Here is a 24,524-nt window from a genome sequence, read left to right as displayed (position 1 = left end):
GTATGAATGTATTTTTTAAGAATAGAAATGCAAGCATATTAGAGCAGCCTTCTTTCTCACAGAGAAACAAAAGTAAAACCTTAAAAGATAATGCAAAATGAAAAAAAAAGCTTCTGTCTTTTTCCTGGAATAGAATTTAAATTAAACTTAGGATGTATGCTTGCTTCTTCTTGTAAATCAAGCTGCATAAAAATAAATCAGAAGGGCCTTGGCTGGGTGTGAGCTTCCTGCTATACACCAAAAGGTTGGGGTTCCTTCCCAGGTACACACCTAGGCTGCAGGTTCAATCCCTGATCAGGGTGTTTACAGGAAGCAGTCAAATGAGGTTTTTCTCTTTCTCTTTCTCTCTCTCTCTGTCTGTCTGTCTCTCTCTAATCAGTGGATATGTCCCCAGGTTAGGATTAAAAAAATAAAAACAAACAAATCAGAAAGAACAAAAATCACAAAGAACAAATATTGCTTACATAATTTTGGTTAAAAAGAAGCTTAACTATGAATGGGCCAGTCATGTAATTAATTTTACTTTCTACTAAAGTGACACTGATTCTTTTTAGGTAGGTTAAAGGTTTTCAAAGTTATACTCATGTGCTTATATAACTCATTATGAAACTAGTACTCATAGTAATCATAGTATTATTTCAAGATTAATACTATGAGTAGGTTTCAAATTCCACAAGAGTGAATTTTTCTTATCAAGTTCAATATGGAAAGTGAATCCTAAAATATCATTTGTGGCTTGTTGACTTCATTTAGAAAGTTTCCTTATGAGCAATCACATGAAAGAGACTTTTCTAGAATTTTTGAGGGACTTAAATGACACCAAACTTCCCCCCTTCAGGATATAACAGGTACAAGACTTTTCTGCCTGAGCAACACTCTACCCACGTGGACAATACAAAGTCTTAGTGGTGGGTCCAGAGAAGCAAAGGTTTGAAATGTTGACAAATACGCCTGAATATCATTACCCAAAACTCATCCTAGCCTTGTCAAGGGGATTAGTACCCTCCTTTCCATTTCAGCCTCATTCAAAGTAAGAAGGAAGTTTTGATGCCTTAGTTATTTTTAATATACATAAAATTGACACCATTATTACAATTGAAGTAAATGTTTGCTTAGTACCTAAAATTATCAGGTGGAATACCAGTGACATGAATACAAACTTTTAAAAACAATGGGCTGAAGTGATAGCCATGGGCAAGTGGCCAGTCTATCCAGTGAGGTAACAGCTTAAGTTCTGCTGAGAAATGAGCATCTTTTCTCTTAAGTATGGCTTCACCAGCACAATAGGAGTCCAGAGGTAAAGATAGAGGTAGTAGATGATAGATAAATAGGTAAGATAGACATTGATATCTGACTGCATCTTTTAAGCAATTGGATTTACTTATGCCTGCATCTAGTCTCATTGGTACACTTTTCAGTTACATTGTCAAAAAATTCTCATTTTTTATTAAGTCAGTTTAAGATGAGTTTCTGAATAATTCAAAAGGTCTTACCTACTTTAGAAGTCAGTGTATGAAAATGCAGTTTTATGTAAAACAGACTCTGAATTATGGACTGGTGGTGCAGACAGCAAGCTTCATGAGGTAGTGAAACTCTTTCTTCTATTCTGGCTGAGGAGTATTGATTCTGATAGGTGTTGCTAGCACAGTGGCTGGCTAAACTGCCACCTTACAAAAATTGTTTTAGCCCTGGCTGGTGTGGATCAGTGGGTTGAGTGCCTGCCTGCCAATCAAAGGGTCACTGGTTCAATTCCCGGTCAGGGCACATGCCTGGGTTGTGGGCCAGGTCCCCTGTAAGGGATGCACGAGAGGCAACCACACATTGATGTTTCTCTCCCTCTCCCTTTCTCTCTCTCCCTTCCTCTCTTTCTAAACATAAGTAAATAAAATATTTTTTTAAATTTACTTTAAAGCAGTTTTTTATTTGATGTTGAATGTTTTTATTTTTTGTTGCTTATGCAAAAAAGAAATCAATAACAACAGTAAAGAACAAAGGCATCAGTGTTTAGTAAAAACACCCAATTGTGAGAGCAAATAGAGATATGCCTCTTTAGTTCTGAAAAATACATAACGACAATGTATTTTTTTAGTCTTTTTGTATTGTTGTTTGTGGGGAGCCGGCCAGCAACCATCCCTTGACAAGGTCAGGACGGTTGAGATGCATCTGCAAGGCAAAGGCATCTGTGGCTGGATTTCCTGTCTATCTCTCCTTACAAGTTTTAGTGATCAAAAGGTGGTGGGATTGTTAGACACCTGTATTTCAGGTTCATTGATTCACATAATTCCAATGAAGTTGTACAAAATAATTTCTTGACCAGAGAACAAAGTTTCCTCTAATGAAATAGCCCCTGAATGTCTAAAAGTTGTTGGAGTAACAGCCCCTCCTTTACCTTGAACAGGAATATATTAATTAGAATTTAGTAGGCAAAGAAACAGGAGAAGCTTGTTAGATACTATAAACTAAGCATGTAGATACAATTACCAAGGAGTTAGAGTCCATAGTACATAGAGAAACATTTTGGACAGAAAGATAGATAGCTAAGTTAGATATCACAAAGTCTTATAATGAATTTCCTAATCTCTGCTCGGTTTAGTGTACCTTTTTGGCCCATGTCAAATTCTAAGACCTTTAACAAACAATAAGACATTCAAACTCTGTACATAGAGCTAGTTCAAATCGTCTGATTAATGGCTCTCCTGGTCAAAACAACTTTTGTTTAACATAACTGAAACTACAGAAATTCTTGTACTTTTCCTGGTTACCTCTGTATTGGTTTTTTCTGCTTAACTGATCATGCTATGCACCTATTGCTCTAATGTTATATAACAATCTCTATAAAAATAAAGCCTAAATCAAACTCTATGAGTTCAGTCAGTCCCACAGAGGCTGGCTGTTCTCTGGCATCCAATCGGGTGTCTGACTCTTCATTTGCCTGTGCTGTCCATCCTTCAGGGACCCTGAACCCTGCTGAGGCTGGACCCCCGGCAGTTGTTGACTTACAGTTGTCCCCATTTCCTCCCCATTACTCTCCCCCACCCTACCCACCTCCACTTCCCACATTCAATCCTCCCCTGCCATTGGTTTTGTCCATGGGTCCTTTATACACATTTTAGATTCACAACAAAACCGAGCACGAATATAGAGAGGGTTCCCATATAGCCCCTTCCCCACTATATGCGCCATTTCCCCCACTACCAAGATCCCCCATGAGAGTTGTACGTTTGTTACACAGTTCCTTGTTGACACATCCTTATCACCAAAATCTGTAGTTTACATTAGAATTCACTCTTAGTTTTGTTCATTCTATGGGTTTTGTCAAAGAGTATCATACAGCATATTTGCACTGGCTTAAAAATTCTTGGCCTATTCCTCCCTCCTTCCCCTCTAATCCTTGTCAGCCACTGATCTCTTTATCTTCATAGTTTAGCTTTTATAGACTAGCATACAGTTCAGTGGGCCCCAGCCTTTTTTGGCACCAGGGACAAGTTTTGTGAAAGACAATTTTTGCATGGTCTGGGGATGGGGGATGGTTTCAGGGTGATTCAAGTGTATCACATTCAAGCTCATCTGCTGCTGTGTGGTCCAGTTCCTAACAGGCCCAGACTAGTTCCAGTTCATGGCCCAGAGGTCGGAGACCCCTGATATAGCTGGAATCATACAGTTGGTGGCCTTTTCAGGCTGGCTGCTTTCACTTAGTAATATGCACTCAAGTTTCCTCTATGTCCCTTTACGGCTGGATTGCCTACTTTTTCTTAGAGCTGAATAATATTTCATTTCATGAGTGTACCATGGTTTGTTTAACTATTCACCTACTGAAAGGCATCTTGGTTGCTGCCAGATTTTGGTAATAATAAATAAAGCTTCTATTAACATCCATGTGCAGGGTTTTAGGTGGATATAAGTTTTTAATTCACTTGGGAAAATACCAAGGAGCATGACTGCTGGATCATATGGTTAGAGTGTTCAGCTTCATCAGAAACTGCCAAGCTGACTGCCAGAGATGCTGAACTGCTTTGTATTCCCACCAGTAATGACTAAGAATTCCCATTGCTCCTCATCACCCAAAGTCCATAGCCTCCCCAATATTTGGTGTATTCAGTGCCTTGGATGATGTCATTCTAATAGGAATGGAGTGGTACCTCTTTGTTATTTTAATTTGCAGGTCCCTAATGACATGTAATGTTTAATATTTTTTCATATGTTTACTTACTATCTGTGCATCTTCTTTGGTGAGGTCTTTTATGCATTTTTCAAACAGGTTGTTTCCTTAGGTTGCATTTTAATAATTTGTAAATTTTGGATAATAAAATTATATCAGATATCCCTTATGCAAATATCTTCTCTCCGCCTGTTTTTAAAAATAAAATCAGACCTCGAATCTGATAACAAGCCTTGTGTATTTCCTGCAAATTTTAGCAAGGCCACGTAAGTGACAAGATTCTATCAAATATGCTTTTCCTGGAAGGCAAGGAGGGAAGAAAATATAGCTTTTCTAAGTAAGATACATTTTGTCAATGGCCAGAAATCCAGCATGATTGAATTGCAGATGGGCTTGAGCTTCTCAGAGCTGGATCCTCTGCACCAAGCCAAAGCTAGAGAAATCAAAGAAGGTAAAATGTGGTTGAATGTAAGATTGCAATCTGGAGAAGTCTGATCCTCTACCCTTAACACATCTTTTTAGGCTCTTTTTATTGACAAAGATGACAATTATCCTCATTGTAACAACCATTCCATGAAATGTAACATGGGGCAAGGAGAAGGCGAACTGTCTTTTCTAACCCAGGGTATAGCGTTTCACTGTCAAGAGGCCCAAGGCCAAGTTGAACACTGAAGTCTTCAGATGGATGAAGCACTAGAACTGGTGGTATATGACAGTATTCCTCAGATTTAGCTCCTTATTCCAGAACCATAACTAGTCAAGATCTGTGGAACTGAACAATATAAATCAATAAAGGCTAATAGACTTAAAGGAGATGTGAAACCCAGTGAAACCCAAGCCAATTACCCATGAAATTAAAAGCCTACAACCACCAGGTTTCCGAATCAATACCAGCTAGAAATACACTAATGTAGCGTATAGTCAGAAAGTGAGTTCTCCCCGGCGCTCATCACAGTCAAGGCCAGGTGTTTACAGCTGGTGTCTGCATCAGTGGGTCAGCACAGGTGCTCTGTCATTTATTAAAGATTTTGAACATCATTAGTCTCATCTAAATTGTTCTCTCTATATATTTTTGTTCATGGACAATCACTTTGCTTAATATAATTGACTCCTAGATGGCTTCAAGTACAGTAGAGTTATAAATCTAAATTCTAATCAAATAATGGAAGAAGAGTGTGTTTTTTACCTAAAGTATAGAATAAAAATTAATGACTTTTGTTTATTCCAAAACCAGAATAAAAGTCACAGAGACGAGTACTGTGTGGGGCTCAGGACAGTGGGGCCAGCTCCTGGTCCTGGTTTCCTGTAGAAAATGAGTGAGCTAGAATCTCTTGGCTCTACAATGTGCAAACATGACTTTGGAAAGTGAAAGTAAGTGTTCCGTGAGAAAACAAGTTCCTTTACACAAAGCTATTTCTTGTAAATCAGGCAAGGAAGAGTGAAGTCAATATGTACTTGTAAACTCACATGCCAGGTCCCTCTTTTACACAATCAGTCACACTCAATAAAAAACCATCTCATAAATATACCTTGTCTTATTAAAGTCCAGGGAAGGCATGAGTGAATTTAGCATGAAATAATGTTATGGGCACTTTTTTTTCCCCTTCTGGAATCTGGACCTTTAGTTCACTGGTCGTTCTCAGAATAAGCTAACAATATTTAAGGCAACTTGGCCAACAAATTTAGCCATGCTTAAGCTTATGGCTTTCTTTATTTTTTATATTTCTGTATAAATACATTCTGGAAGTCTTACAAGTATGGTTAGTACATAGGCAGTTTTTTCCTTTCTTTTCTTGATTTTATCTTCAGAAACAGAAGAAAATCAAAGAAACTAGAGATGCAAAAAGGAGAGTAGAGAAAGAAAAAATTAAAAAAAGAAAAAACGCAGGAATAGGATTTAGGTCTGAGCATAAGAAAAATATCTATTTAATGTGTTCATTATAAGATTTTAAAACATTATAAAGAGGCCCTGGCTGGTGTAGCTCAGTGGACTAAGTGAGGGCTGTGAACTGAAGTGTCGCGGGTTCAATTCCCAGTCAGGGTACATGCCTGGGTAGTGGGCCAGGTCCCTAGTGGGGGTCACGTGAGAGGCAACCACACACTGATATTTCTCCCTCCCTTTCCCTCTCTCTAAGAATAAATAAATAAAATCTTTAAAAAACATTATAAATATATAGTAGAGTCATTTTCTACAGAAAAGAACAAGAAAAGATTTTTATACCTGTTTTTACAAATTAAATATATATATGTTTATTTCACTCAATGCACTTTTTTTTTGAAATAATGATAGCTTCTCAAATAGACCCTTGAGGGTTAAGAACATGAGCTTTTACACAGAGGCAAATTATCATAACTGGTTTTCCCCCACAAAGTATGATAAGCTAAACCTTGACAATATATGCAAATCATTAACTTAAAAAAACACAGCTTTTTTTTTCCTTCCTGAGGGAAGAGTTAGTTAATATTCGTTCAGGGTTTAATTGTCTATCTCTCATCACTCTAATTAAGGAAGGGAGCAGGGCTCTCTGGGAATCATGGACTTCTTGTTATAAGACATCCAATTAGCTTTAAGCTGAGCAGCAGCTACCACCAGGGTTTTTCTGTCCTGAACAAAAGTTCTGAGGATATAACACTGAAATATGAACAGGAAGTAAATGGCAGGCCTGTCCATTAAATCAACTAGGGGGTTTTCTTAAGCCCTGGGGCCTCCTTTGGAGAACTTTCCTAATTTGTGTACTGAGTAGAAAGATGGGTAAAGGTCAAGAGGCCTAATAGGTCGGTTTGTTCCCTTTTCTGCCTGGCAATGTTGGGCCTCTTGGGGACATAGTTTTAAGCCACAATGTGTCTACAGTGATGTGCTTTGGTAGGAATAGGATTCTAAGTTCTGAGTTTTTCTCTACATATCCCTGGGGATATTATTCTAAATATAGCAAAGATCAAGAAGAATTTATTGTTACTCATTAAAATTCAGGTAACTCCAAAACTCAACCCAGGCAAACCTACTCAAAGTGATTTAAGGCAGTCAAGGCCTATTTATATGAACTTTGTATGTTCTCCTACAAGCATTGAAGTCTAAGAGGCAGGTTTTTCTATTCAAGTTCTGCCAAACTCATCAGCGACTATAGGGAACTGCTTCAAATGGTGTGGAAAACCAGTGGGGAGCGAGTGACATGCAGGACCATGCCAACAGAGAAGTTTTCCTGTGGGAAATCAGGCCTGCATCATACCTAGGCCTCTATGAGACTTGCTTTTGCTAAAACTCCCTCACCTTGAATTGAGGCAGAAAGGGCTTACTGCAACTTCCTAAAATCTGAGCTAAACCTCCCCAGTATGGAGAGTGACCAGCTCAACCACTTTTCCCCATGATCTGCAACATCCTTCTCTTTGACGTCATTAGCAGCATTCCTTCCTTTGTTATCTGTAAAAGGCAGTCCCCTGCAGTAAACCTGTGCATAGTGAATGAGGACTACCCTTCATGTAATGTACCCAGAGAAGCAATAAAAGCCTGGCCAGGCAAGGACTGGGCTCTCTGCTCCTCTTGCCCTCTCTCTCTCAGAGTTACCATGCCATCTCTTTTTCTCCACAGGACTTCTGTTGTCGGTGTGTATTTGTTCATGAGCAGCCACAACACACATAAATCCTGCCGGCCAGGATCCGCCACAAGTGACCTCTAAGTAAAACTCAGTTTAAATTTCTTCTTTCAAAGACAGTGCATACAAAAAAGTAACAACTGAAATCCTACTTTGAGCACTCCAGAGGTAAGAATTATTATTTAACACTTAGTTGCCAAATTAATTATATATATGTATGTTATGCATAATATATATACTCACATACATAAAATGGATACAATACTAGTTTGAATATCTGTATCCTTAAATATGGACAGAAAATCATTTGAATTTGGTTGAGTGGGTTCAGTCACCTAGAGCTTTTGAGTGATTTACCAGGTAACTAATTACTTACCTCGATCTGGTAAAATAATAATCTGGAATTTCCTAAGCACTGGGTGGGAGTTTTTAGGTGTTTTGAATTGAATCTAAGGTAATATGAGAGGGCCGTTTATATTCAATGCATAAACTGTGCCAACACTTTATTAATCTTAAAGAAAAGCTTTCCTTGAGTGGAGAGAAAATGATAATAAGCATGATAGTGAAAGGAAAGGAACAGTAATAATAATCTTTAAAAACTAGCTTTGGATAGAGGTGAACTCAGACTTTTTATTTAGGGAGTCAAGGAAGTTTGTTTTATTTCAAGCCATTTCCCCCCCCCCCCAACACACACATAGGTTATGCAGGCCCAAAAGTTTTGTGCTTTTGTTCCCTCCACTCTTCAATTGTTTGGGCTAAAATTGGATTCTGTTGCTTTTTGTGTTATTACCAGTTATGTCAGAAGGAGGAGGGAGTGTGCATTAATAAATCCAGTAAACTTGAGGGGTTATTAGAATAAACCTTGCAGGTACGAAGAGCCTGGAGTTCTACGAGAAGTGGGGGCTAAACAGAGTTTACAAATCCTGGCTCTGTTGCTATTGCAGTCTCTGCGTTCACGTACATAAACGGACACTGAGATATTAATTCAAGAAATAGCAAGTAAAACAGACAAAATGAGCCCGAAGAAAATGACTCACGGAGGTCGAAGGTAGTGGCAGAGTAGGTAGTGGTCACAGTAACAACTTGCTAGGACCAAACCAGAATTACAACTAAATTACAGAAAATTCATCTTGAATAACCAGATGAACACTAGTTGGAGAGAAGCCTCATAAGCAAGGACTTACAGAAAAAACCACATTACAACAATGAGACTAGTAGGAAGTGCTGAGGTGCAGAGAGCTGGCTGCAGCCCCCATAGGTGGCAGCTGAGGTTTCAGAGGCATATATCAGCAGCCAGGGGCTTCCCCCTGAGACAGGTAATGCCTAAAATCCCAAGTTGGGCTCCTCAGCTTATGGCACCAGACCCAGGAGAGGAACTCAACATCTGGCTGTGAAAAGGGAGATTTTAGTCATTTGCCAGGGAGAAATGACTAGAGATGCAGAGAGCCTCTTAAAGGTCCAACAACAAAATTCTGTTTGCAGCCACTTATCCTAGGCTTTGGCAGAAAGAGGGGAGAGCAGACTAGAGCCACTTAAGGAAACTCTGGGGATGGTGGTTCTGGGGAGAGAACCACCAGGATCCCTGTGCTGACTCATTCCCCACACTGCAGAAGCCGTATCTCTTGGGCAGAGCACTTCCTTCCAAGTGGCATTGGCCTGAGGGGAAGCAATAGCCCCACCTGCAGGAATCCCTCTTGCCCTACCCTATATACCTTAAGCCAGACTACTGAAGCATGCAGATGGAGGCACTTTCATTAACTAAGCCTAACAGAAAGCCTGGAGGAGGAGGTGAGTCTCTGGGAGCGTTGAGACTTTAGCACACCCTCCTCCAGGCCTGTTGGCGTTGGTGAAAGTCAGCCTTGCTGTGCAGCTCGGTTCTTTCTGTACACACCCAGGCCCAGCAAAGGAAGCCACAAACTGCAGATCACTGATAGCTCCCAACAAGCTGCTCAGGGCCATCACAATCAGTGTGCACCAGAGTCTTTGTGGAATTACCTAATATGTAAAAACAAACACAAAATAGGAATAGCCAAAATAGGAAGACAAAGAAACAGACCCTAAATGAAAGAACAAGAGAATTCCCCAGAAGAAGAGCTAAAAGAAATGGAGGCAAGAAATTTATCATATGTGGAGTTTAAAGTAATAATTATAAGGATATTCAACAGCATAAAAAAGACACAGAAACCATAAACAAGGAACAGAAACAAAGAATGCTATATTTGAAATAAATAATACACTGGAGGGAATAAACAGTAGGTTAGATGAAGCAGATGATTGAATCAGTGATTGGGAAAACAGGGTGGAAAAAAATACCCAAGCAGAGCAACAAAAAGAAAAAAAAATTAAGTGAGTGAGATTTAAGGAAACTTTGGTACAACATCAAATGTAACAACAGCTACATCATGGGGATCCAGATGGAGAAGAGAGTGAGCAAAGGGCTGAGAACCTATTTGAAGAAATAATGACTGAAAACTTCCATAGCCTGGTGAATGAAAAAGACACACAAGTCCAGGAAGTGCAAAGAGTCTCAAACAGAGGAGGACCCAAGAAGGCCCACATGAAGACACATCATAATTAAAATGGCAAAGCAAAAAGACAAGGAGAGACCCTCAAAAGCCTCAAGAGAAAAGCAGTTAATTGCCTTTAAGGGAACTTCTATTAGATTGTCATCTGATTTCTCAACAAAAACATTTCTGGCCAGAAGGAATGGGCATGAAGTATTTAAGGTGATGAAAAGGAAGGACCTACAACCAAGTTTACTTTATCCAGCAAGGTTATCATTTAAAATTTAAGGAAAAATAAAAAGTTTCACAGACAGAAAAAAAGCTAAAGGAGTTTGTTATCATCAAATCAGTATAGCAACACATTGAAGAGAAGAAGAAGAAGAAGAAGAAGAAGAAGAAGAAGAAGAAGAAGAAGAAGAAGAAGAAGAAGAAGAAGAAGAAGGAGGAGGAGGAGGAGGGGGAGGAGGAGGAGGAGAAAGGAACAGAGGAAAAGAGTTAAAAAGTAAAATGGTAGTAAATACCTACCTGTACAATATCAGTTTAAATGTAAATGGCTTAAATGCTCAAATCAAAAGACATAGGGTAGCTTAATGGATAAGAAAACAAGATCCATATATACGTGCTGTATCCAAGAGACCCACCTCAAAACAAGAGATCCTTCTGCTAGACACAGACTAAAAGCAGAGGGATAGAAAATGATATTTCAGGCAAATGGAAAGGAAGAAAAAGCTGAGGTAGCAAAAATCATATCTGATAAAACAGACTTTAAGACCAACACATAGTAGGAGACCAAGAAGGACACTGCTTAATGATAAAGAGAACAATTCAACATGAGAATATAAATCTAGTAAATTTTGAGCAACCAACATACGAGCACCTAAATATATAAGGCAAATCTTGATGGACATAAAGGAAGAGACTGACAAAAGAACATTGTAGTAGGGAATTTTAACACCCCATTGACCTCACTGAGTAGATCTTTCAGACAGGAAATCAGCAAGGAATCAGCAGCCTTAAATGACACACTGGATTTAATTGATACATCCACTGGATTTAATTGATACATCCACAGCACATCACCCCAAAACAGCAAAATATATATTTTTTTCAAGTGCACATGAAACATTTTCTAGGATAGGCCACATATTAGGACACAAAACAAGCTCAATAAATTTAAGAAAATCGAAATCATATCAAGCATCTTCTCTGACCATAAGGCTATGAAATTAGAAATCAAACACAAAAAGAAAACTAAAAAATACAAACATATAGGAGCTAAATAACATGCTATTAAACAATTAATGGGTCACCAATGAGATCAGGGAAGAAATCAAATATACCTTGAAACAAATGAAAATGAGAACAAAACAACCCCAAATCCATGGGACACAAAGAAGGCAGTCCTAAGAGGAAAATTCATAGCATTACGGAAGTATCTCTAGAAACAAGATTAAACTCAAATAAACAATGTAACTTTATACTTTAAGTTGAAAAAGAACAATAAACAAAACCTAAAGTAAGTAAAAGGAAGAAAATAATAAATGTTAGAGCAGAAATAAATAAAATAGAGTCTAAAAAATACAAAATATCAATAAATCCAAGTTTTGGTTCTTTGAAAAGATAAACAAGATTGACAAGCCTTTAACCACACTCATCAAAAGAGAGAGAGAGAGAGAGAGAGAAAGAACCCTGTTGGAAACTGTCCTGCCTGGTTTCAGAAGCTATAACCCCCCATGGCTGAGGCTGAGTGGGCGACCTTGGGACCATAAGCCACTTAGGACAAAGCTTATCCTGCCCCTTTAATTCACCTTGTTTGGCCCTGAGCCTGACTGATTAGCCAATGACAGGTAAGATTCCTCAAGAGAGGGATGACCTAAGACAGTCATGGTCACAAAGGGGCCCCCAGGGAAGGACTTGGGGGGGTTATAGAAAAAGGGGATGATGGAACCTCACCTCTCGGCTTTGACATAGCCTGAGTCCTCATTCTGTCTGTAAGAAGTCTCCTAATCTCTTGGCTGCCTTACTTCCCCTACCTGACTTAAGCCTGAAATAATGTCAGAGGGCAGTGCAGCCCTGTGCTGGAAGGGGCAGGTTCCCCAGGGCTATCAGGACTAAGAAAGAACACACAAAATCTTGTGAAACCTGCTTTGCTAAGAATGCCCTAAATTTTCTAATAAGGTTCAGAGCAGGAAATGAGTTTGCTTCCTAAAGTTTTATAGCCCTTTAGCTAACTGACCAGGACTCAGAATAAGCCCTTGTAGTTCTTTGTATGTTATCTATTGTTTGATCCTTACTGTCTGACAAGGATTGATGAGCTTTACCTGTATTCCTGTGCAAATTAAACCCAATAAAAGCTCATGGAGGAAAAGGCTTCTGGCTCTTCTCCTTTGAGAGATCGGCCACCTTTCCTTCCCAAGTAGATCAGGTCTTGGTATATTTATTCTCATCCATGGCAGCCAGTGGTGGGAGGGGGAGGGGCTGTGGGCAGAGCCCACCCACAGAACCCAAATAAGTAAAATAAAAAATGAAAGAGGGAGAATAACAACTGACAACAAAGAATTTTAAAGGAGTGTAAGCAATTGTTATGAACGATTATATGCCAACAAATTGGACAACCTGGGCAAAATGGATAAGTTCCTAGGAACATAAAATCTTCCAAAACTAAATCAGGAAGAATGTGAGAATCTGAATATACAGATTATAGCAAGTGAGATTGAAGTGGTAATAAAAAAACTAACAACAAAAGCCATGGACTGGATGGCCTCACAGGAAAATTTTACCAAGCATTCGGAGAAGACTCACAACGCTCCTTCTCACATTACTCCAAAACATTCAAGAGGGGTAGAGACTCCCAAGCTCACTTACAAGGCCAGCATTATCCTTATTCCAAAACCAGAAAAACACTATGAATAAAGAAAATTATAGGCTAATGTTCCTGATGAACATAGATGCTGAAATCCTGAACAAAATATTAGCAAACTGAACACAGCAAAAAACTGAAAAGATCATACACCATGTACAAATGGGATTTATTCTAGGGATGCAAAGTTGGTACAACACTCACAAATCAATACATATACAACACATAAACATAATGAAGGATAAAAACCACATAATCATATTAATAGATGCAGAAAAAGCATTTGATTACTCTCTCAGTAAAATGGGAATAGAGAAAACATACCTAAAGATAATAAAGGCCATATATGACAAACCCACTGCCATCATCATACTCAATGGGCAAAAACTGTAAGTGTTCCCCTTGAGACTGGGAGCAAGACAGGGATATCTGCTTTCACCTCTCATATTCAAAGAAGTACTGGAAGTCCTAGCCACAATGATTAGACAAGAAGAAGAAATTAAAGGCATCTATATTGGAAAGAAAGAAGTAAAACTGCCAGTATTTGCAAATGACAATCTACTGTACATAGGGAACCCTAAAGATTCCACCAAGAAACTACTAGAATTGATAAATGAATTCAGTAAAGTAGCAAGATACAAAATTAATATCCATAAGCCAGTTTCATTTTTATGTGCCAATTATGAACTATTAGAAAGGGAAATTAAGAAAATAATCCCATTCACGATTGCTCCAAAAAGAATAAAATACCTAGGAATAAATGTAACAAAGGATATAAAACCTGTACTTAGAAAATTGTAAGACACTGAAGAAAGAAACTGAAGAAAATACAATTAAGTGGAAGCACATACTATGTTCATGGGTAGGATAAATTAACATCATTAAAATGTCCATACTACCCAAAGTAATCTACAGCTTCAATGCAATTCTTATGAAGATTCCAATGTTGTATTTTACAGAACTACAACAAATATTTCAAAAATGTATATGGAACCCCAAAAGATCCCATACAGCAAGAATAATCTTGAGAGAGAAGAAAAAGTTGGATGAATCATGCTACCTACTATGACATTATAGAAAAAATGGAGACAACTATAATTGAATAACAAAATTTTTAAAAAAAAATCAGCAGGGTAAAAAAACAGACACACAGACCAATGGAACAGAATAGAGAGCCCAGAAATAAACCTGTGCCTTTATAGTCACTAGTATTTGGCAGAGGAAGCAAGTACATACAGTGGGCTAAAGATAGTCTATTCAATATATGGTGTTGGGAAAATTGAACACATACATGTAGAAAAATGAAACTAGAGCACCTTCTACACCACACACAAGAATAAATTCAAAATGGATTAAAGACTTAAATGTTAGACTTGAAACCATAAACATTCCAGAAGAAAACATAGGCACTAAAATCTTGGGCATTGCTCATAGCAAGGCAAGCAAAAGAAAAAATAAACAAATGGGACCACGTAAAACTAAAAAGATTGCACAGCAAAGGAAACCATCAACAAAATGAAGAGATGACCCACTGAATGGGAGAACATATTCACTGATACACCTGATAAGGGGTTAATATCCAAAATTTATAAGAACTTATAAAACTCAATACCCAAAAAAGAGAACACCTGAACTACCAGCCAAGATGAAGGTGTAAGTAGATGCACTTTGCTTTCTTGCACAACTAAAAGAAGGACAACAAGAAATTTAAAAACAAAAAACAATCAAAACTGCCAGAAAATCTAACTGTATGGAAGTCCAACAACCACAGAGTTAGAGGGAAAACATTAATCCAGACCAGTAGGAGGAGTGGACTCGGGCAATCAGGGTGGAGAGGATGCATGGCAGGGCGGTAGACCAGCCAGGTGAGGCGGTGGTTGGTGGACCGGGAAGTACCACATTCACATGCAGATAAGCTGGGAGGAACACCCAGGGAGCGAGAGAGACAGTACAACCCAGGGCTGCACAGGGAAACTAAAGCCTCAAAACCTCTGGCTGTAAAATTCTGTGAGGATTGTAAAAAGAAGAGTTTGTTGGAGAGACACACAGGGTCCTACAATGTAAACAAACCCACCCACCTAAGAATCAACACCAGAAGGGCCAAATTTACTTGTGAGTAGTGGGGGAAGCGACTGAAAGCCAGCTGAGAGCCAAGCACACAGAATTGTTCCCTCTTGGACCCCTCCCCCACATATAGTGCCGCAATGCATTGCATGGCTTGTACTGCCCGGGTGAATACATAAGGTTCCACTACTTACAATGTAACAGGTGTGCCAAGAGAAAGGAATATGGTCCAAAGGAAAAAAAAAAGAACAAAATTTCAGAAAAATAATTAAGTGACAAGGTGATAGCCAACCTATCAGATACAGAGTTCAAACACCAGTAATCAGGATGCTCACAGAAATGGTTGAGTATCCGAAAAACCCAAAACACTAAATCAAAGAATATAAGCACCCCTATGTTCATTGCAGTCTTATTAACAATAGTTAAGATTGGGAAGCAGTCCAAGTGTCCATCAGATGAGTGGATAAAACATCTGTGGCACATTTACACAATGGAATACTACTGGGCCATAAAAAAAGGAGGAAAATTCTCTTTTTGCAACAACATGGTTGAACCTGGAGAACAATATGTTAAGCAAAATAAGCCAGTCAGAGAAAGACAAATACTGTTTGATTTCACTCATATGGGGAATTTAATGAACAAACTGAACTAACAAGCAAAACAGACAGACTCTTTGGACTCATAGGTAGAGAGCAGGCTGGCCATTTCTAGGGGGAGGGGATGTATAGGAATCAAGCAAAAGAGGAAAAAGACTCACAGATGATGCGGACACCGGCCCACAGTGTCCAAGTCATTATGGATGAAATGAGACATTCACACGGACTACCGAGTCTGGTGGGAGAAAAGGGACAGCACGGCTTTTTCTCTCAAGGGGACCAAAAGCCACGGCCCTTGCCATGACTGGCTTTTATTGGGTTTCTCAGCACATTACATGAAGGTCCTCATTTACTATGCACAGGTTGCTTTAGGTGATTACCTTTTACAGAAGACAAAGAAGCCAATGCCACTCATTAATCACATCACAGAAGAGGGATATTTGCAAATGAAAAAGGAAAAGTGGTTGAACCAGTTACACTCCAAACTGGGGGTTTTTAGCATGGATTTTAGGAAGTTACAGTAAGCAGTCGTTGTCTCAATTCAGGGTGAGGAAGTTTTTAAGCAAAAAGCAAGACTCAAAGTAGCTTAAGCACATTGCAGGCCTGATTCCCCATGGGAAAACCTATCCATGGGCATGGGTTCTGTGCATCTCTGAGTGGGAGCTGGGCCCAGGCCATGCACAATGGTCTCCTACACATGGACATGGACAACAGTGTTTGGATTGCCTGAGGGAGAAGGGGTGGAGGTGGAGGAGAGTATAAGGGGGGATAAATGGTAATGTGAAAAAGAGAAATAAATAAAAAATGGAAAGTTAAAGAAAAGAAAAGAAAATGATAGGCTAATTTTCACAGGATCTGTTGGCTTCCCTGAGCAGTGCACTAAATGGAACAGAAAACTCAACGGGTCTTTTAGCTGGTTTTCTTACTAACAGAGAATTCAGAAGTGAGAACCTGTTCAGCCTCCAAAGTGAGAACTGTTACCTTAAACTTTCCCCCTTGCTGATGTTGAAGGCATCCCTCACAACAGAGAGATGTCAAAGTTGTTCACCTGGAAAATGTCATAAGATGAGGGCTGTGTATTCTGTGGAGATGTTATTTGGGTGGTAAGTTTGTCAATGAATTTCCCTTCTAAATTTTAAACAAGAGCAAGACTTTTTAACAGCCATTTTCATGAAGTGTGTCCAAATGACCAGTACAAATATGAAAAAGTGATCATTATCATTAGGCAACAAAATGCAAATTAAAACCTCAATACGATGCTGCTAAAATTAAAAAGACAGATAGTACATGTGTTGGTGAAGATATGGAGCAATTGGAACTCTCATAAATTGCTGGTAAGAGTGTACATTGTAAAGCCACTTTGGAATGTTATCAAAGCTTAACATATGTGTACCCTATGACCCAGCAATTCTACTCCTAAGTATGCACCCAACATACTCAAATGCCATGAGTAAGTGCCCTGTCCGCCAAAAAGACAGGTGAAACATGTTCAGAGCCTCCTTATCAATAATAGCATCCAACTGTAAATAATTCAGCACAATAGAATGGATAAATTATACTCATACGATGAAATACGACATAGAAATGAATATAAGCAAACTACTGAGATATATAGCAATGTGGTTTAAACAAAAGACACCAACAATAACCAGTGTATGACTTATACAAAGTTCAAAAACAGACAAAATTAGCGATGATAGAGATGAGAACAACAGTAATCCTGGGTGCGCGGGGCAGGAGTGACTAGATGGTGACCTGTGAACCTTCTGGGGGGCTGGAAATGTTTTATATTGTGACCTGATGGTGGTTACATGGGTGTGTGGGGAAATTAATTGAGCTGTACCTTTTAGATTTATACACGTTGTGTGTAAAGTATGCATATATTAATTATGTATTACTATACATATGTTTTACACATATATTTAACTATATATAATAAAGAATAAAGCTTGAGGCAAGTAATAATTCTGTTGCTGAGAACCTATACCTCAAATACAAACATTTTCAATTCTTAACAATATACCATATTTCACTAGGACAAAAAGCCTAAAAATATTATCTTTGAATTTAAAAAAAATTTAAAAAGACATTTAGCAAAACGGTAGTAATGTGATTGTGGGCTGTGTTTATTGTCTTTATATTTTTAAGTAGTTTTTAAATGTTCTGTGGAGAGCAGGCAAATAATTTTAGAGTATCTGATAAAATGCGAACTAAAAATAGTACCTCATTTCATTTTCATTCATTTAGTTATAATATTAACATTTAATAGTTTTCCTTTTGTGGGTGTATTTTAAACTAAAGAGATAATTGAAAATTAGGACTCTTTGGGCTAGTCCCCTTTTGGGTAATACACACTGAAAATTTATATTTTTCACTTATTAAAACCATATGCAAGCACGTGTCTTTCTTGCTTTCTGTGAAAGCAGTGAAGCCTGGTGCCAGGCATGTGGGCTTGTGTCTGGCTCCTTTAGTTTATAGACTCAGCTCTGCCATCTCTTAGTTCATGACTGTAGGCGACTGACTTACCCACTCTAATTATCAGTTTCTTCTGAAGTAGGGGTGACAACAGTCTCCAGAGCAAAAGGGTCATCCAAAATATAAGTGCTTTTGTTATTGTTAGTGCCACGGTATATGATTATATTATTTTTGCTCTATGTGTCTGTGGGTCTAGTAATATTGTTATATTTAAGGTGAATTTTGAAAGATATTTCGCATTAAAAATTACTAAGCTTTCGGAGCTCTCAAAAATTAAATTGCATAGCTCTAACCAACTGATCTACCAATGTACAGTGGACATCAGCGATCATTTACATTTTCCAATTCTCATAACACAGGCAGAGCAGTGGTTCTATTTCACACATGTGGACACTGAGACTCAAGGAGGTGAAATGAGCCCCCAGAAGAAAAGGAAGAACCAGAGTAGAGCAGAGGTCTCCTTCTGACTTGCAGTCCCCGCAGTGCTTGCTCCACATCATCGCACCCACCACAGTTGGCAAAGGGCACTTTCCTTCCGGGTGAGTTTAACCTTTCATTTCTACATGCCTCCCTGGTTTCTCTTGATCTGAACTGGGTGCGTCACCCCACTTCAGTCTCCCACACACTTCCCCTCAATCACTCTGTGATCAGTGAATTTCCCCAGTAACACACATGAGCTCATATTGGCCCTTTGCCAGAAGTGCCGCTCTCTTTCAAAGCTAAAATCATATTTTTCATCCTTTCTAATATATTTCCTAATTTACTTCATGCAGTACTCTTTTTAATTTCAGCCTCTCTTCAATCCTGATTAATACTTTCTTTTTCCTCTTACTTAGCACTAACAGTGCTGTTTTGTATTACACATAATTGGGTATTTTTCTTTCTGTACAATTCTATAATTTACCTTAAAACCTCTTATGGTACCTAGAATAAAGGCTCAAAAATGAAAGATGCCTAATAGATATGTACTGAATGGATGGATGTGTTAATAATGTAGCAAGAAGATAAGTATACATTTTTAAATATATATTTAAGAAATAAGTTTGGAGGCACATAACATAGTATTCAGAAGTGTACTGTCAGGATATTTGAATGTAGCAAATGATTTGCAAATTCTACTTGCATTCCATTCATTCAAAATTTTTGAGGTCTTAAAAATAGGATTTTTCTTCAGTTGTCCTTGGCTCTGATCTCATTAATATACTGGAAATGAATTTGCTCTTCTCTGCAGGCACATTAACTTCTACAGGCCACAGAGATAGGGCACTTGTAGAAAATTTCTTGAATGTCAGACAGATCAGAGACCAGGGCCAGAAGTCATTGGTAAAAGATATGTAGCCATCCTTTCCCCAGGTGGGTCAGGATGCTCTTGCCCAAGGCAACATGGTATTCAACTGGTTTGTTTCACAAACTCCTGCCATTAAATGGCAGAGTTTGTTTCACAAACTCAATGCCATTAAAGAGACTGGTGGAAAAACCCTTTTGTGTATGGCATGTTGATTATATTACCTAATACAAAATATGGTCCTGCACACTGGGTGAGCTATGCATGTCAATTTTTAATGTCTCCCTTTCTGATCATGAGTTTCATATGGCAGGAGATGTACTTGAAATACTTAATGCAGTACATTTCATCCATTAAGAAATATTGAACTGAATATGCAAACTAAAAAGTACAAATGCAAGTAAATTTGTATTTTGAACCAAAGAACCTGCACTTTTAAAAAATAAATTTTGTTTAAAACTTTTAAATTAAAAAAGAAATTTCAGCTTTTTTTTGGATGATGAATCACTTTTAATATTCTGAAATTCTCAGTTAACAGCAAGGTTCAGTAGATGCAAATTTTGCCAACAAGGAAGTGGAGTGGGAATTTCCAGATATTTCCACAGGTAAATAAATATGTCAGAAGCTTGGACATGGATCAGATGAAACTTATGTAACCACTGGCTGATTACCAGACCTCAGAGTACTTGATGAGTAAGAGTTTTGTATTGTCTGAATTTCCCAGACAAACAAATCCAATAGCACATGTGTGTACTCACATGCATACTAATATGTCTGTATATGATTATAAGGATTTGGCTCATATGATTATGGAGGCTGAGATTTCCAAGATCTTCAGTCAGCAAGCTGGAATTCCAGGAGAGCTGATAGTGTAGTTCCAGGCCAAGTTCAAAGACCTGAGAACCATGAGAGTCAGTGGAGTAAATTCTAGTCCAAGTTTAAAGGCAGAGAAGACTAATTCCCCAGCTAGAAAGCAGGCGGAGGGGAGTTCCTTCTTACTCACAGGGGGGTTAGCCTTTCTGTTCTATTCAAGTCTTCAACTGACTGAATGAGGTCCACTCACACTTGGAGAAGGCAATCTGCTTTACTCAGTCTGCCAATTCAAATGTGAATCTCAGCCAAAATGCCTTCACTGAATATTATGTTAAGTGAAATAAGTAGGTCAGAGAAAGACAAATACCTTATGATTTCACTTATGTGTGGAATCTAATGAACAAAATAAATGAACAAACAAAATTGAGACAGACTCATGGATACAGAGAACAGACTGGTGGATGCCAAAGAGGAGGGGGGCTGGTGGACTGGGTGAAAAAGGTGAGGAGATGAAGTGTATAAACTGGCAGTTGTAAAACTGTCACAGGGATGTAAAGTATAGCATAGGGAATATAGTCAATAATATTGTAATCACTGTGGATGGTGCCAGGTAGCTACTGACAATATCAGGGCAATTTGTAAAGTTTATGGTTGTCTAACCACTATGCTGTACACCTGAAACTACTACAACCATTACAGTTGAATGTAAACTGTAATTGAAAAATGAAGTTGAAAAATCAAGACACCCTCACAGACTGTCAGAATAATGTTTGACCAATTACTGCATTTTGCCATGTATAATTGCACTTTCTTGACCAAATTTTTGAAGGAAAAATAAGGATGTACATCATACATGGGTATAACGATTACATACCATGGTATAATAACCCCATGTATAATGTGCACAAAAACATGGGTGCGCATTGTACACAGGAGTGCATTATGCACAGCAAAAAGCAGGTATATGGGCACCCCCGTGGCCCAGTCAGGTTGGCACATAAAATCAATCATCACAAGCTGTTTCAACAGGATCTCCCCCACCCACTACCCAAAATAATAAACATCACTCTTTAAGTTGGAGCCTAGATTAGGAAACTCACCTTCTTTGGGCAACAGTGATGGGATAAAGGAGCACAGATTCTGGAGTTAAATTGATCTGGATTAAAATGACCCCTCTCATTCACTTTCTAGCAATGCATATTTGGATAAACTAATTAACTTCTCAATTTCCTTACTCACGAAGCACAATTAGTCATAGATTACCAGGGAAAAATATTTGTGATGTGCTTCTCACGTACATAAGCATTCAATATATCATGTCTATTATCATTAGCAATTCCCTCTGGATTTACACATCACTGTTCCAAAAAATAATTATTTTGCATTTCGTACTTTAGTTAACATAGAAGATTGTTTGCAGATTGGAGGATGAAGCAATGTTGCTTGGATGTCATATTTTTTAGGGTATGTTCAGCGTTCTTTTGAAATCACAGAAATGTATAGACAATTTTAAATAAAATCTTGAAAATCAAACCAGACCATGATATTAATTCTCTATATGCTCCATGGTCCTCTGTTATGTGCTATAGTTTTGAGACATCCTAAATCTACCTTGGGTGTCTGGAGCGTCAGACTCAGTAAAGCAAGACAAGAAGGAAACAAGGCGCGGGTTCATTGATGGACAGCAAAGTGTTCCCTCTTGTTTACAAAGTGTTCCCTACTAGGTCATGCCGATTTGGAGACTGAAAAAAACATGGTGTTGGGACTACTTACAGGGCATTTTAATTTGGTTACATAGAACTCCATGTGCTTGTTTGGGGCACAAATTCATTATGGCCCCAGTGACGAGAACAAATGCTGACCAGTGGCTGATTGAACATTGTTTATCTCATTATCCTGGTATCCCACCCCCTGGAACAAATGATCCAGGCTTAATGATAATGGACATGCTATAAACTCAACACTAGAAATGCATCTTGGGGGCAGTAGTCATGGACCTGTGTTGGCAGTCAGGCCAGGCCTTAGTGATGTTATGAAGCAGTGTGTGTTGCCTGTTTGTTGACTTCATCTTCTCTTTCATACTACCTTCCTCTTTTCCAGACCAACTACCATTATGGATATTCTTCCTTTCCTGTGTTCTCTCTGTAAAATCAGGAAGATAAAAATTACTTTCTAAATTGAGTAAAAATTAAATAAGGTAATGTCTATGGTAAGCCACGGATTATTATAAACACTTGTAGTTGCTTCATAATTAGAGCAATACTATTGATTTTGCATTTCCCTTACAGAACTGCAAGCTTCCGAGGCAGGTGCCTCGTTCATCACTGATCCCCAGGAACTGGCACTGCACCAAGCATTTAAGAGGAATGCAACAGCATTTATTAAATGAATGGGTAGATGGGTAGGTGGATAGATGGACGAATGGGTGACAGACCATAGAGTAAGTGAATAGATGTATATTTTGAAATTCAAAAAGTTGCTGGATGCATCATCCTTGTGCCTCTTCTCTGCCTGGACAGCACTCACTGACTGTGGAAGAAAAGCACAATTCTCTTTCATGATTAACCAATAACTGACAGTTTATCTGAAGTTTTAATCCCTATAATGTTGACATAATAGTTTGTAAGGGTTTTTTATTTTTAATTAAATTAAATTATTTGATTAATTAATTTTTATTTATTTATTAACAACCATAAGCCGAGGTTAGTTCTCCAAAGTAGGCAGGAAAAAAATCATTTGACCCTAAAATTCATACTAAAAAATAAAAGCTAGTAATGTATTTTTAGTTAATTACTGTGCTTACGAATTTTGAGTCAGAATAACCACTAGGGCTAGTGGTGATAGAGCCACACCTATTATTTCTGCTAAGTGCCATCCTAAATTAAACATCACCTGTATTATTATTTTTTAAGCTTAATTATTCCAGAGAGCATAAAGAGCTGACATTGTCCTGTGGACATGAGAAACATCTATTTGCCCTTATTAACTGTGCTGCTAAATGCCAGGCTCCAAAAGCACTTTATAAATGTAGAATCGCTATGTTGTATTCCTGAAATAGATTCTTTTATGTCAACCATGCTTGAAATTTTTTTAAAAAGGAAACTGCCGCCACCACCGCCACCACCAAAATACATATTAAAAATGCCATATTCTTAGTAGTCAGGCCAAGTAAATGGAAAATGAAGTGTCAAAAAAAGAAACTGCACTGAGGCTTTCCTCTCACAGTGTGGTCTGTGGACCGGCAGCAGGGGGTTCTCTCAACCCACCGAAACCTACTTCGTTAGAATTTGTGTCCTGACAAAATCCCCAGATGATTCACATGCATTTAACATTCGAGAACTTTCGTGAGAGACAGGTGCCATCATAGAAAGTCAGAAGTGGGGGCCTCACCTCCCCCCAGAATTGGTGGTCATTTAAGCCTGCCTGCTGAGAAGTTGGGCATTTGGAAGACAAGAAGAGAGAAGCAGAAGTTAGATACTTGGAGATGGAGGTGGTAGCCTGGGTTCTTGAATTTTCTGCACCAGGCTCCCTGAGAGCAAACTTTCCTTCATTTTTTGGTCTTGGATGTCCAGGTTTCTGGTTGTATCCTTACCATAAGCCTCCCTCTTTACATTAGCTAGCTGGAGTGAGTGAACTAAATCATGTTTAAAAGGAAATTAAAGTGAATATTTGAAGTCATTTTGCATGCCCTGTACAGGTATTATTTATGAGCAATTTACATTTCCTGTTTTTTTTAATATCCATTAAATAATACATAGTCAGTATTTTAAAAATTAATTGTTTAGAGGAAACCAAAGTAGAAAAGCCTTTTTCCCCCTCGGGCCTCACTCCCACTTCCCAGAGGTAACCAGTTAACAATGTCTTGTGTAAGTAATTAATATTTCAATTATTATTATATTAAAATATAAATATAACAAAACATAATAAGCCAATAGCTTTATATTAATATACTCTATGATACAGCACATTGTATTATATATTAATATAATACACATAAATATAATATAAATATAAATAATATAAAACATAAGTTTATATCATTATAAAATTTTTATATTTATTATATTATATTATTATAGGAAACATGCAATGCTCTGTTTTCCCCACTCCTTGGCAGCAACAAAAGAGGAGAAAGCAGATCATGTTGTTAATATTATCAATATATCTAGAGGGATACA

General features: G+C 38.2%; 1 long non-coding RNA gene across 1 annotated transcript in view; it reads left to right on the top strand.

The window, feature by feature from the left end:
- LOC119043452 (uncharacterized) overlaps positions 1–24,239 on the top strand; it is a 56,212-nt gene extending 31,973 nt beyond the window's left edge. Inside the window, exons 3-6 of the long non-coding RNA XR_008390204.1 lie at positions 7,746–7,917; positions 18,608–18,787; positions 22,447–22,543; positions 22,635–24,239. This is a non-coding gene — a long non-coding RNA (uncharacterized LOC119043452). The remainder of the gene's footprint in view (positions 1–7,745; positions 7,918–18,607; positions 18,788–22,446; positions 22,544–22,634) is intronic.
- Positions 24,240–24,524: the final 285 nt, after the last annotated feature.

Source organism: Artibeus jamaicensis, unplaced genomic scaffold (assembly GCF_021234435.1).
Source record: "Artibeus jamaicensis isolate MK-2021 breed Jamaican fruit bat unplaced genomic scaffold, CSHL_Jam_final scaffold_474, whole genome shotgun sequence".
NCBI lineage: Eukaryota > Metazoa > Chordata > Mammalia > Chiroptera > Phyllostomidae > Artibeus > Artibeus jamaicensis.
This window is presented reverse-complemented; position numbering and strand designations above follow the sequence as displayed.